Source organism: Suncus etruscus, chromosome 2 (genome assembly GCF_024139225.1).
Source record: "Suncus etruscus isolate mSunEtr1 chromosome 2, mSunEtr1.pri.cur, whole genome shotgun sequence".
NCBI lineage: Eukaryota > Metazoa > Chordata > Mammalia > Eulipotyphla > Soricidae > Suncus > Suncus etruscus.
This window is the reverse complement of record NC_064849.1, coordinates 161,806,568-161,821,257: the sequence shown is the minus strand read 5'-3', so window position 1 is coordinate 161,821,257 and position 14,690 is coordinate 161,806,568. Positions and strand designations below refer to the sequence as shown.

The 14,690-nt window shown below is 32.1% G+C and overlaps 1 non-coding gene across 1 annotated transcript; it reads right to left on the bottom strand.

Moving 5' to 3' along the window:
• Positions 1 to 7,859: 7,859 nt before the first annotated feature.
• On the bottom strand, positions 7,860 to 8,022 carry LOC126002807 (U1 spliceosomal RNA). Its single transcript, XR_007493436.1, has one exon. It is a non-coding gene; the product is annotated as a U1 spliceosomal RNA (small nuclear RNA).
• Between the last annotated feature and the right edge of the window lie 6,668 nt (positions 8,023 to 14,690).

Below are 14,690 nucleotides of genomic sequence, written 5' to 3'. Positions count from 1 at the left end.
CAACTGGTGCCATCTTTACAAATTAGAGAAATAAAAAATTCAGAGCAAACTGAAAGGCAATAGTGATTAAATCAAGATCGAAAAGCAACAATACAAATAATATATAAATATAAATAATATTTATAATAAATATATAAATATGTATATTTATATAAACATTAAGTAAATATAACAAAATTGAAAGAAACAATATAATAAAATTTAGAAGCCCTCTTTTTAAGACAATAAAATTGATCTTAAAACTATGAATAAATCAGCAAGAAACAAATATGGTTTGATAGTGAAAAGAATGATTAGTCCATATATTTCAATTTTGTGCCTATACATTTTGAAAACAAAACCAAAACATTCAATTTTCTTGGAAGATAGAAACTACCCAAATATATCCTTAATGAAACAAAACTGTAAATATTGCCATAACTAACAAAATAGAAACAAACTTTGGTTTCATTGTTCAAATACTGCAAATCTTTTAGATAAAAATGATATATATGAGAACTGCCTCCAACAATTTTTATGGATCAAGTGTTTGGATAGTACAATCAGAGAAAGTTATTATAAAAATATAAAACTAGGAGCCAAAGCTATAGCACAGAGATATGGCATTTCCTTGCATACGACAGACCCAACAGGGATGACAGTTCGATCCCCTGACATCCCATATAGTCTCCCAAGCCAAGAGGGATTTCTGAGCACATAGCCTGAGCGTTACCAGGTGTGCCTCACCCCCACAAATAAAAAGAATATAAATCTAAAATTGTTCATCTGGATACACACAAAATTTTAAGTAAAATGCTAATACATCCAGTAGACTATAATAGTATATACTATGTGTCTATAATATACTGTATATAATAAGTAATATAATAGTAACAATATAAGTAATTTGAAATATATTATTGCAAGTTTTATTTTATTTTTATGTTTATTTTCATTAATATTTTTATTTAAATACCTTGATTATAAATATGATTGTAGTTAAATTTCAGTCATGTAAAGAACACCCTCCTTCAGAGGTATAACATTCCCATCATCAATAACCCAAATTTCCGTCCTCCACCCCACCCCCACCTGTACTCTAGACATGATTTTCAGTTCCCTCATTCATTAACATTGTTCTGATAGTTCTCAGTGTAGTTATTTCTCTCACTGCAATCACCACTCTTTGTGGTGAGCTTCATATCATGAGCTAGACCTTCCAGGCCTCCTCTCTTTTTGTCTCTGAGGATTATTGCAAAAATATCTTTTATTTTTCTTAAAACCCATAGATGAGTGAGACTATTCTGTGTGTCTCTCTCTGCCTCTGACTTATTTCACTCAGCATAATAGATTCCATGTACATCCATGTTTAGAAAAATTTCATAACTTCATCTCTCCTGACGGCTTCATAATATTCCATTGTGTATATGTACCACAGTTTCTTTCCACATCAAAAATCTAGTGATGCTAATTTACCATATTAACATTAAAGAAAAATAGTGTAAAGTTTAAATGAACATAAAATTCATTTGATAAACTTATCAAATATAAATTTAAAACTTTTCATCAAACTAGAACTAGTGCAAACATTTTAATAATTCAATGTAGTAAGTTTGAGGCATACTTATACTTTTTTATTTTTTATTTTTTATTTTTTATTTTTGGGCCACACCCGGTAATGCTCAGGGGTTACTCCTGGCTATGTGCTCAGAAGTTGCTCCTGGCTTGGGGGACCATATGGGACACCGGGGGATCGAACCGTGGTCCGTCCAAGGCTAGCGCAGGCAAGGCAGGCACCTTATCTTTAGCGCCACCGCCCGGCCCTACTTATACTTTTTTAATGAGAAGTTTAATGAACTTCCTTCTACAATGATGAGTTCTTTAAAATTAAAGTTACTTACAGAAACAGAATAATATTCTAGAAGCTAGAATAGGTCAACAGTTTGAGTTCCTGCTTTACATGCATCTCTGGTCTGCCACGCGGCACTTTCAGGGGTTACCCTGAGACACAGAAGAAGGAGTAGCCACTGAGCACTGTCAGATGTGGCCCAAAATGTAAAGCAATATTTGTATTGTAAGTTGATGAATTTATATAATATAAATAATTTGCAATATATTGTTGAATAGGCTACAAATGTGTTGATGTTAATTATAAATAGAGTGATAAAAATTCTGTCAATAAATTTGATGAATAGGAATATTATATGAACTATTGGCATTCTTGAAGATAGAGTGATAAAACAGTGGTTAGGACACTTGAGTTTCAAGTAACTGATCTTGATTTATTTCATTTGCTACCCTTGGGCACCCATTATGGTCCCCAGAGCTTAAACAGGAGTAATTTCTGAGTGCAGAGACAGAATTATCCCCCTGAGCACTGTTGACAAATAGGCAAACGAAAACAACTTTGGAAATCTTTGGTTTTTTTTTATTTTGATGTGACTATACCAGATTATAAGTAAACCTATATTTATGATTAAAAGTAAATTATTCATAAATGTTTGTGTTTTATAACAGCGACTTTATCTGTATTAACAGATCATACAGCATCAATTCATTCATTTATAATAATTTGTATATGGTATACAAGTGTATTCTATGTTAATTACCAAAATACTGTGAAGTTATATAGGCATATATAATTTATGAGATCCCATATTCTATATTTCTTTAATCCAGCACATATAGCCTAAAGAATATATGTTATATGTCATATAATGTGATATATGTCAATGTTATATGCAAAGCATAAGCAAAATAATTGGCGATTGAGCTGAATTACTTGCTGCAAATAACTTAACAGTCTTGTTTACTTTAGTAGCATCTTTGTTACCAAGGTCTATTTCTGAAAATCAGTGCATAGTTAGAAGGGTGTGATGAAGAGGAACATCTGTTTATTGGATTTCCTTCCTTGTTTGTTAAAAATATACTTTATGTGAATTCCATTATGGGCCAAAGGTCTAAATCCTACTGAGAGAGGCAGATGGATAAATATTGGGTTTTTGATGTCATAAGGAAATGCACTTCAAAATTAGATATTTTGTTCACTTAATCATTAACTAGATGAACCTCCATATGCCACAAGATAATACCTTGATAAAATGCCATATAACCTTAAATATTCCCACTATTTTCAGTGAGATTTAATATAGTAAAGTTAGGTTTGGAAAAATAGTATAGTTTGCAGTATCTGAATAAGTCTGGATTCCCTGACACTCCACATAGTCCAGTGAAAATTGCAGTGTCCTCATAAAATAGAGCCAGAAGCATAGCCTGATGCTGTCCTCAAATTAAATTAAACGATAAGAATATAGTACATTATAATGAATAATTTTATCATTACATTGTTAACATTTTTAAATTTCTTAAAACATATTTTCTCCCTTGGTTTATGAATTAGCTAATAATGTCTAAACTTATGCATTGCTTTTAAATATGTTGATATTGCTTGAAACTCCAGCTACTGAGAGGGATGTTGTTGGATACAATCTTTTTGAATTCATAACAGTAAGACCATGCTATTATAGGGGTTGCTTAAATGTGACTACATTCTTTATTGCATAAAATGTGAGTTAATACTAAATGAGATGGTGAGAATATAGATTGTATTACATTCATTTGCTTTACAAAGCAGAGACAGATGTTGGTGCCAATTATATAGAAATAAAATTGAACAGCTGCCAAATGAATAAAAGGAAGTTTTACTTGAAAGCAAGCAAGACAAGGTGCTCAAAAGCTTCTGTCTCACAGGACAAGGGGTAACCACATTTACTTTGAAGATAGTAATTTTAGCCCACCAATCAAATGAATACAGATAATCTCTAGTTTTGTGTCTTATCACTTTAGTTATAAAAAAATCACGATCTTCAATTTTTTAATTTAAAAAAATTGCTGGGTTTTTCAAATGATGAATGAACATATGATTTAAATGTATATAGACTGCATACATCAATCATTATATTCAATATACACATGTAAGAAATCTGCTAAACATACAGATTATCTCATAATAAAATATAACCACTTTTTTAGTGGAAAAAAGCAGATGTTTATTTTTTTAAACAAAGTTTTAAAGGGAAGCAAGGCAGGAAATGAAGAAAATGATATTTAATTTGTCTCTAGGAATTTTGTATATAGTATGCCATCATCCACTATTAAGACAACTAGCATAAAATATAGAATATTCCATTCATAAAGGCTATCCAGTGGTTTGGACATTTGAATTTCAATGAAATGACAAAAAGGACCCTTGATATTTTATGTTTGTGTTATTTTAAGGTCTGGTGATTTCATTGCCATTTATTTATGTGAATTTGGACTTATTTGAGGGTAGTAAAATAAATATTCTTGAGAGTCAAGGAATATAGACTGATTCCTAGAGGGAAATCTGTGAAATAGCTATTAGTGTCATGTATTCCTATCTCTAGGGAAAAATGTAAGAAATTCAAGCTGTCATATCCTACAGATTTTGGGTGGGAGTAGTATATTTTGTTGCCATAATTCTATAACAGCTTCTATAACTTTCTATTATTTTACATGGATAAACACAACTTTGTAACAATTTATAACTTTTTTTTTTCTGTTTCACTCTCCAGCAAAACACTTTATGTTATCACATCATGGTAGAGATTCATTGCAGGGCTTCATATGCAAGTGATGCTCAGGTTTTGAATCACATTCCAAGCCCTAATTTTTCTCTGAAATGCAACTTCATCCTCCTCTAATATAAGTTCTGAGTATTTACAGTCTGATATAATTTAGAATTTTGGAAGAATAAACCTTCCTTAAATAGTGAAGAAGGCTAACCAAAAAGATGAAGATAAAATATAAGGAATCCTCCACATTCTCCTTTCTCTTGATTGAACAGCCAGTCATGTCACTAAAAAGTCTTCCACAGGCTACAGAAACTACTTACATCTAGGAAGTCCATGAAAAAACAATAATTAGTATTGCCAAATTCTAGGCTGCTCTTGAAGCAGTGAGTAGTAAGATAAATAAATTGATACAAATAAAGCTTTAAAAAAAGCAATAATATTAAATTTAGATGGAAAATATATGAAAACAACTTGTCAAAATAATAGAACAGCTAGGAAAAAATTTTCATTTAAAAAATAAAAAACAAGCACACTAATAAACACTCAATTCACCACAATCATAACTTTTACAAATGAAGTAACTAATAAGAATGGACACTGACTTTTTAAAAAATGTGAACTATGCTTCACTTTATTTTGGATCAACTATATTTTTTCCTAAAACATTGTTGAAAAGTGAAATTGTCCCTGCATATACCACATCAGACAATTCTTTTTCCCTATAGAAAACTATGATCAATAACATTTGGAAAGTACAAGAGGAGATGCTTATATGCTTTAGAGAATGTTGCGTTCTTATATGAAATACACTGGTTTATGGAAATATCTTGAGAATTAGTTGATTTACTGCTATAGATTTAAGCAATTGAATTACTTCTGTGTTAGTTTTGTAGGTTTTCCATAAAAAATACCAAAGATGGAAAGACTTAAAAATATAAATTTGTTTCTCAAAATTTAGAGACTAGGAGTTCAAGACAAGATGTTTCATGCTGTGATCTGCCCTTATTTCCCATCAGATTTCAGCCAAATCTTGCTTTATCACATATGACTCCTATTTACACAGACTTCCTACTGTATTTTTCTTTTAATTATTTTTATATTTAGTTGAAGCCATGGTTTAAAAAATCATTGATATTTGAGATTTATGAATATAATATTTCTATGACAACAATCCTACCGCTATTATCTATTCCTATCACCAGTGTTCCCATCTCCATCAGCTCCCACCCCTAAACTTCCATCCCCAACCCCACCTTGTGCCTGGCAACTTAATATGCACATTACAACATTTTGTATTTGGCAGCTTAGATTTCATTTGTTGTCTGTGTTTTGGGTTTATAACACTACAAAACTATGACACTTTCGCACATCAACAATAGAACAGAAGACTTGCCCCTGATCACAAATGACTTCCCTTTTACATAGTCTTCCTTTCCACCCAGATTTCTACCCTTTTCTGTCCTTCCTAAATTTTCAAGTCAAAGGTACTCTAAGAATCCCCTTTGCTACATTACCATCACACCCTCTCTTACATTATGTTTTCTTTACACTGTCCCCCAATCTATTTTCTAAAAAAAAATGTGAATCACTGTGTCTTTTTCTTTTCATAAATGGTCATCTGTAAGGTTATTGACCATCCTAATTGTCTATATACTCGAATATAAGCCAACCAGAGTATAAACCAACCCCTTAATTTTACCCTAAAATTTGGGAAAAATTTAGAGACTTGAGTCTCTAAATTTTTCACAAGGTGAAAAATGCAGCAGCCACTGGTAAATTTCAAAAATAAAAATATATACCTTAAACAATTACAATAATTAAGGAATCTGTAGGTTAAATGTTTTTCAATATTTATTGCTAAAGAAAAACTGTAAACTAGCAACAATAACTTCAAAACTTTAAATAAAGTGCAGAAAACCATAGCTTAACAGGTAATCAAGCTAAATAACAAACGTTAAAATTCTTCAGAACTGGATTCCTCCTCCTCATTTGTATGTCCAAATAGAGCTTCAGCTGTATCAGATATGAGGGTATCAACATAGACATTGTGATCATCACTGAGTTTGCAGATATCATCATCACTAACTCTGAAACAAATTACAATGAAAAATATAATCTGTCAATGGACAGAATGTCCAGCCTTTATGAATCAAAGGTGCTAATATTGGGCCGGAGCTGTGGTGCAGCGGTAGGGAGTTTGCCTTGCATGTGGCTGACCTAGGATGGACAGTGGTTGCATTCCCCACTGTCCCAAATGGTACCCCAAGCCAGGAGCAATTTCTGAGTGCATAACCAGGAGTAACCCCTGGGCTTTACTGGGTGTGCCTCTTCAAAAAGATGCTAATATTAAGAAGCATTAAATTGAATAGTTTTATTAGAAACATACAATATTGCTAAGAGAAAATATTAATTTTGTTAAAATAGGGAGTCTACAAACACATTTCCATAGAAGTTAATCATGTTAATTAAAATATTATATATTTATAAAGAAAGAATATTATTTTACACTACACAATATTATTTTAATTTCCAAACTAATCCTCCTAGTTTTAAGTTACAATCACGTTTAAAGTTTCATCCATAGAAAAAATTACTATAGATCATATATTTAAATATATTTTCTCAGACCATGCAAAAATTTTGAAGTCATTAGCTATATTTTATTCATACATATGTACATTAATATTTATTAATTTAGCATTTAATTGGTTGAGGTAATTTTGTATTTAGCTTTCTTCACATTCTTTTTCCTTACCATAAAAATTCTTATTTCTCTTATATATTCTCTATTTGAAATATGTAATATATACTATAGAATTCCAAACTTGTGGGTGACACTCAGAAAAATATAATACTGTAATTTTTATGCAAAATTCTTTTGAATATTTCAAAGACTTACATTTGTAGTAGTAAACATATTAATAAAAGTTAGAGCTGGTGATGGTTTGAAATACATTTTTAGACTTGTGGGCAAAATAAATTAATGTTAATAGATAAAAGTGTGGAATTCTTTTTTTCTATGCTTTTTTTTTCCTTACAAATATACTTAACAGAGACGCTACGATTTGCCACATATCCTTGGAGGAGAATTTTAGATAAGAGATATGATATATGTTTTCAAAGCACATATTCTTGTAAGACCCTATCACCACCAGCCAATGAGATTTGACAATTCATATTCTCTCTTTTGTTACAAATCCAACACTCTCCTGACATGAACTACCAGAACTTTTGAAAATGAACTTTTTTTCCTTTAGTAAAATTGCGTTTCTCCCCCACCCCCCAGGGGAGAGCGCGGAACGCAGTCTTCAACTACCACAAATGATGCAGTCGAGTTTCCCACATTTGGGGAAATCGCAGGGGTCAGCACATCCGGAGAGCAATGGGTGAGCCTCGCCCTGGGGAAACCACCTTCGTGATCATGGTATCTCCCCTGCCACGTAAGTATAATATGTTGTTCCTTGAACTTTCATTTCCCTCACATCTTTCTGAGTCAAGTTTCATTAAATAAAAACTTCACTAAAAACAAAAAGCAATTATTAATATTACAAAATTAGTTTTTCTTTCCTTAGTCCTATTAATTTAAAATCTAAAAAATCTATGATTATTTTCTTTAAATATATAATAACAACTACAGTTCAAAAGAGCAAAGCAAGTAACTAAGCTTTGGTCCTTCTTTAGTGTTTGGGTTGTAACCAGCAATGCACATAGGTTACTCAGATCAGTGGAATAAGCTTGAATACTCAGAAAATGTTCCCCAGACATACAATCACCTAATTTTTGATAAAGGAGCAGGGAAAGCCTCTTCAACAAGTGGTGTTGGCACAATTGGATAGCCACTTGCAAAAAATTGAACTTAGACCCCCAGCTAACATCATGTACGAAGGTAAAATCCAAATGGATTAAAGACCTCGATATCAGCCCCAAAACCATAAGATATATAGAACAGCACATAGGCAAAACACTCCAGGACATTACAGGCATCTTCAAGGAGGAAACTGCACTCTCCAAGCAAGTGAAAGCAGAGATTAACAGATGGGAATATATTAAGTTGAGAAGCTTCTGCACCTCAAAGGAAATAGTGCCCAGGATACAAGAGCCACCCACTGAGTGGGAGAAACTATTCACCCAATACCCATCAGATAAGGGGCTAATCTCCAAAATATACAAGGCACTGACAGAACTTTACAAGAAAAAAACATCTAATCCCATCAAAAAATGGGGAGAAGAAATGAACAGACACTTTGACAAAGAAGAAATACACATGGCCAAAAGACACATGAAAAAATGTTCCACATCACTAATCATCAGGGAGATGCAAATCAAAACAACGATGAGATACCACCTCACACCCCAGAGAATGGCACACATCACAAAGAATGAGAATAAACAGTGTTGGCGGGGATGTGGAGAGAAAGGAACTCTTATCCACTGCTGGTGGGAATGCCGTCTAGTTCAACCTTTATGGAAAGCGATATGGAGAGTCCTCCAAAAACTGGAAATCGAGCTCCCATACGATCCAGCTATACCACTCCTAGGAATATACCCTAGGAACACAAAAATACAATACAAAAACCCCTTCTTTACATCTATATTCATTGCAGCACTATTTACCATAGCAAGACTCTGGAAACAACCAAGATGCCCTTCAACAGACGAATGGCTAAATAAACTGTGGTACATATACACAATGGAATATTATGCAGCTGTCAGGAGAGATGAAGTCATGAAATTTTCCTATACATGGATGTACACGGAGTCTATTATGCTGAGTGAAATAAGTCAGAGAGAGAGAGAAAAACGCAGAATGGTCTCACTCATCTATGGGTTTTAAGAAAAATGAAAGACACCCTTGCAATAATAATTTTCAGACACAAGAGAGAAAAGAGCTGGAAGTTCCAGCTCACCTCAGGAAGCTCACCACAAAGAGTGATGAGCTTAGTTAGGGAAATAACTACATTTTGAACTGTCCTAATAACGAGAATGTATGAGGAAAATGGAGAGCCTGTCTAGAGTACAGGCGGGGGTCGGGTGGGGAGGAGGGAGACTTGGGACATTGGTGATGGGAATGTTGCACTGGTGATGGGTGGTGTTCTTTACATGACTGAAACCCAAACACAATCATGTATGTAATTAAGGTGTTTAAATAAATTAAAAAAAAAAAAAGAAATACTGCTAAGGAACCTGAGGAATCCCTGGGATCTAACGAGGTCCTGCAGTGTGCAAGACAAGCACCCTACCTGCTGAATTATCTCTCCAACCCCTTTGCTCAATTATTTTTAAATTTTAAAATAACAACATATGAAAAGTTCAGTCACACTAACCAAAGGAAACAAAATATCCTTTAAAAGATAACAGAGGGGCCAGAGAGATAGCACATGATAATGGTTGCCTTGCATGCAGCAGATCCAGGATAGATTGAGGTTCGAATTCTGGCATCCCACATTGTCCCCAGAGCCAGGTGCGATTTTTGAGCACAGATCCAGGAATAACCCCTGAGCACCGCTGGGTGTGACTCAAAACAAAACAAAACAAGACAAAAAGATATCAGAGATGATCACATTTCGGTTTATTGTAAGACAGGTTCAGTTCAGTAATTTTATATATTGAATCACTTGATACTCCGAAATACCTTATAAGTAATTTATCTGTTTTGTTAAATTAGATATTGGCACAGAGTTTAATAACTTTTTGGAGAAAGTTTAGACAACAATGACATTATTAAGTATTTTAAATAAAGTTTTCATATGTTTAAAAAGTTAGGGACATACTCTGGCAATGTTGATCAAAGCCCTGATGTTGCTCTACTGGCAATTACGTACTTAAAGTTTCCATCTTTAGGCATGAATTCAATTACTGGAGCCATCATTCTGGCCCAAGATTTAATTACTACATATTCAATTTTCCACATTTTATGTATTTATTTATTGAAAAGTGACTCAGTTACTCTGAATTAGTGATAAAAACAAATATGCATTAGACTAAAATCAATAAAGTGCATTAAATTTACATAGTGATATGAACACAAATGAGGCATTATATTTTCATAAGCAACAAAAGAAACAACATAAAAGCAGATTAATATAAATTTATATGATTTAATAGTGTATAGTCACTTGCATTTTTTGCAAAGTAAATTTAATCTTTGTTAATAGATTTTTTTGTTAGGGTGTTGTACTAAAAATATTTTATGGATAATATACTTATGTATTAGATTAATGATTAATTATTTTCATTGCAATTTTTCATGGTTTGCTTTATGGTGTACCAGAACATATAACTTACATTTTAAGTCTATTAAACTTTTGTTCATTATCTTATTAATTATAGAAAGATAGAGAAGTATTTCCTTTGCATAGGTTTGTTTTGTCTCCTTTTATTCATTATATAAGTTCATGTATCTATACATTTACAAAGTAGCACATTTACTGTTGTTATTTATAGATTTTCATGCTGACTAAATATAGTAAATAAAAAGGAATTATGCATATTTTAGATATAAATATATGTGTATGCATATTTACCATTATGGTCCTCTTCAACTGTTCCTTTGACTTTGAGTTATTATTTTGCTATACATCTATTTTTTTGCTTTATATATTTACACAAATATGTATATTTACATATTTTTATTTTATGGTACAAAAAATAAATCCAGCTTTTCAACAATAAAAACACGTATTTTACAAACACTAAGCCACCACATTTCTATTTTTAACTAGCCCTTAGAATTTTTAATCCACTTTATAATGAAAAAACATAAGAATCAAATATTTTATAATTTTTAAATTAAATTTAAAATTTTTATATGAAACAAAATTTCCATTAAAATTTTCTTACAGCATAAAAATACCATGCTTGCTTACTATTCAGAATATTGGAATATCAGAAAATTACTAGGCTATAATGAAATGAAAGGATACAATCAAATTTTTGGAACATATCAGCCAAGAATCTTTTATCAGGCAAAAGTATGTTTCAAAGGTTAATGCAAAATAAATATATTCTCAGAGAAAGAAAACTGGCACAAATGTTGTAATTATAATACAATTTGAAAGGAAGCTAAAAATTTCATTATGTAATTAAATCAGTTACTCTATTTTAATCCATCTAATCATACCGTATTTATTCGAGTATAACACGCAAAATTTTCTACCAAAAAAAGAAATCCAAGTTTGGGTGCGCGTTCTAAACGAGGGCTGGGGTGGGGTGGCAGTGGCGGCCACTGAGGTCCAATGAGGGCACAGGCGAATTGGGAGTCTGCACTGCACCTTTTCCGGGCTGGCCTATCTCTCTGGCATCCTGGCTTGGTTCAAACATCATGGAAAGACAGACCAAAAGAAATGATCATCAAGAGGTTTTGGAAGACAGGCATCAGCAATCAAATGGACGGCACAGAAGACGACCTGCTGTGGAATTCAGACTCAGAAGAAAGCCAAGACACTGGAGAAACATGTTCCTGCCAACTGGGACACTGATGCAAAATCAACTCGAGAAGAAGGGGAACAACTCTTTAGTGGATCTGATGAGGAATCTGACTTGGAAGCATTTTAAATAAATATTGTTACCGGTCATTATTATTCGGTATGGTGTTAATACCAGTTTACGCTGTCAATAAATGATTTTTATCATGGCCGTACGTGTTCAACAACTTTTTGGGTCAATTACAATGCTTGGTGTGAAACAAAATTTAATACTTATTTTTAATCTAAAATAGGGGTGCGCGTTATACATGGGTGCGCGTTATGTTCGAATAAATAAGGTACCAATGTTAAGAATAATTCCAAATGCTATGTTAATTTATATATTTGTTCTTACATTATAATCATGAACATATGCATAGCCAACTTGAAAAAAACCCTTAATTTATATATATTATCATTGACTTTCCCATATCACTGTCAGTGCTTATTTTAGTTGACATTACTCCAATGTTATTTTTCTCTCATTTCCTTTTAGCCTATCTATAAAATGATAAACACAACTTTATAAAACACGTAAAATTATAATGTATAAAGTTCCATATTTAGTTAAATTAAGGTGCACTAGACATCAGCATAGCATTTTACTGCTTTCTGTCAATGAACTTTTGGTCTTTGGTGGAACTTCTTAATTATGTTTCACTTTTACTTGGTAGCAAGTTTCTTCAAATTCAGTTTTAAACAATGCTAATACTCTAAGAGATCTCTGGTGTTCACTATTTTTGTGAGCTTCTATAGCACCTCCTCATTCTGAATATGTTTAATATTTTCTCTTAATTATACCTTATTACTACCATAATAAAACTTTCAAATAATTTACTACTGTTATTTTATTTTATTTTTCCTGTGTTCAGTGCTTACTTCTTGTTCTGTGTTCATTTTTGGCTAGATGTGGAAAGACCACCTGCGGTGTTGGGGATCAAATACAAATCAACCTTATTCAAAGCAAACACTTTACCTGCTGTACTATCTCTTAGACTCAATTAATGTAATTTCTATCAACTTTACTTGTATTTTCACACTTTATAATACATTTTTTGGGGCACACCCGGCAGCACTTAGGAGTTCCTCCTGGCTCTATGCTCAGAAATCGCTCCTGGCAGGCTCAGGGGACCATATGGGATGCCGAAATTCGAACCACTGTCCTTCTGCATGCAAGGCAAACACGCTACCTTAATGCTACTCTTCGGCCCTTTATAATACATTTAAGAATATAAATAAAAGCCAATTTTAAAGATCATTTTAGTTATTTAAATATTTAATTAATGTTAAAAAAGATATGTTTCATTGGTAATATAAAATAAATTAGGTATAACCATACATGCTTATACTCAATTTAAGAATACATTAATTTCATTTACATTTTTCAAAAGGTTGAGCAAATGTAAAAAATTAACTCTCTATACTGTGTATTATTGCCAGCAATACTAATAGTTAACAGTCCTTCAACACATCCTTAAAAATTTATTAATTTCCTAATATCAAATTTTTCACATCACAGTTCATTTCATCTCGGCCTTCCACCTTGCACCCTATCAGTTTACAGAGTTATTTTCTTCACTAATATTCAAACAGTAGTACTTATATTCTAGAATTTCAAGATTCATTTATTTTTTCCTTAGTGCTAAACATCAAGAAGTTTCTTTCAATTGGTTTGTTAATGGATTAATGAGGATTTGTTTGGACAATTAATTTAATAAACATAGGTAGGCATTCATTTTGAATACACTTAGAATACACTATTCTAAGCAATGAAATTATGGAAATTAAAATAAGAAACGAGAATTAGTAACATGAGCTTATAATTATCTGATACTAAATGTTTAACAAATAGATAAAATATTTTAATATATAAAAATGAAGATCAACTTTTTTTCACAGAACTATGCTAGCTTAACAGTAAATAGCCAGCTTTTTTAGTACTAGAAAGTTTGCAGAGCATCTTCCCACTGTTGCTTGTTTTATAGGGATTAAGTATTTTAAGCATTGTAGCATATTACTGGTGGTATGCAAGAATAGGACGTATTTTCAGTTGAATGATGACTCTTGTCTATGAGAGCAGAATGTAAAAATTGTAACTTAAAGAGTTAAACTGATTCCAAATACTGGGTAACACTTTTTTCCTGTGATAAAATTTTTCATAATCATAGAATACATAAATAATTGAATAATAATTTGGAGTTGGAATTAATGAGATGCCATTTCTATTGTAACTCTTAGTTTTAGAATGGTATCTCTGGTATATTTTGGAATACAAAGTATTTGCTGTGTTTAGAAATTCAATATTAGTCCAGATAAGATATGGTTACCTGAAATAAGGCAAAAATACATGGACAAACCCTATACTTTTTCATTGTGACTAGATTGGTAAGAGTTAAATAATAATGAGTCATGTAGAAAAATAAATGCTTTCAGGTGTGGACATTATGATTTTTATATACCTATGAGAAATCAATTAGGTTTGCTTTTATAACTAACTTGTTAAACAAAAATAAAAGACCACTATATCTAACTCCTAGTTTAATTGGCCTCGAGTAGAGAATTTTGCTAGTTATTTAAGTATGTTGGCTAAAAGCTGGGGAAAAAAATCACTTGTGTGTACTCAATCCTTATTTGATGAATGCCACACTACCAT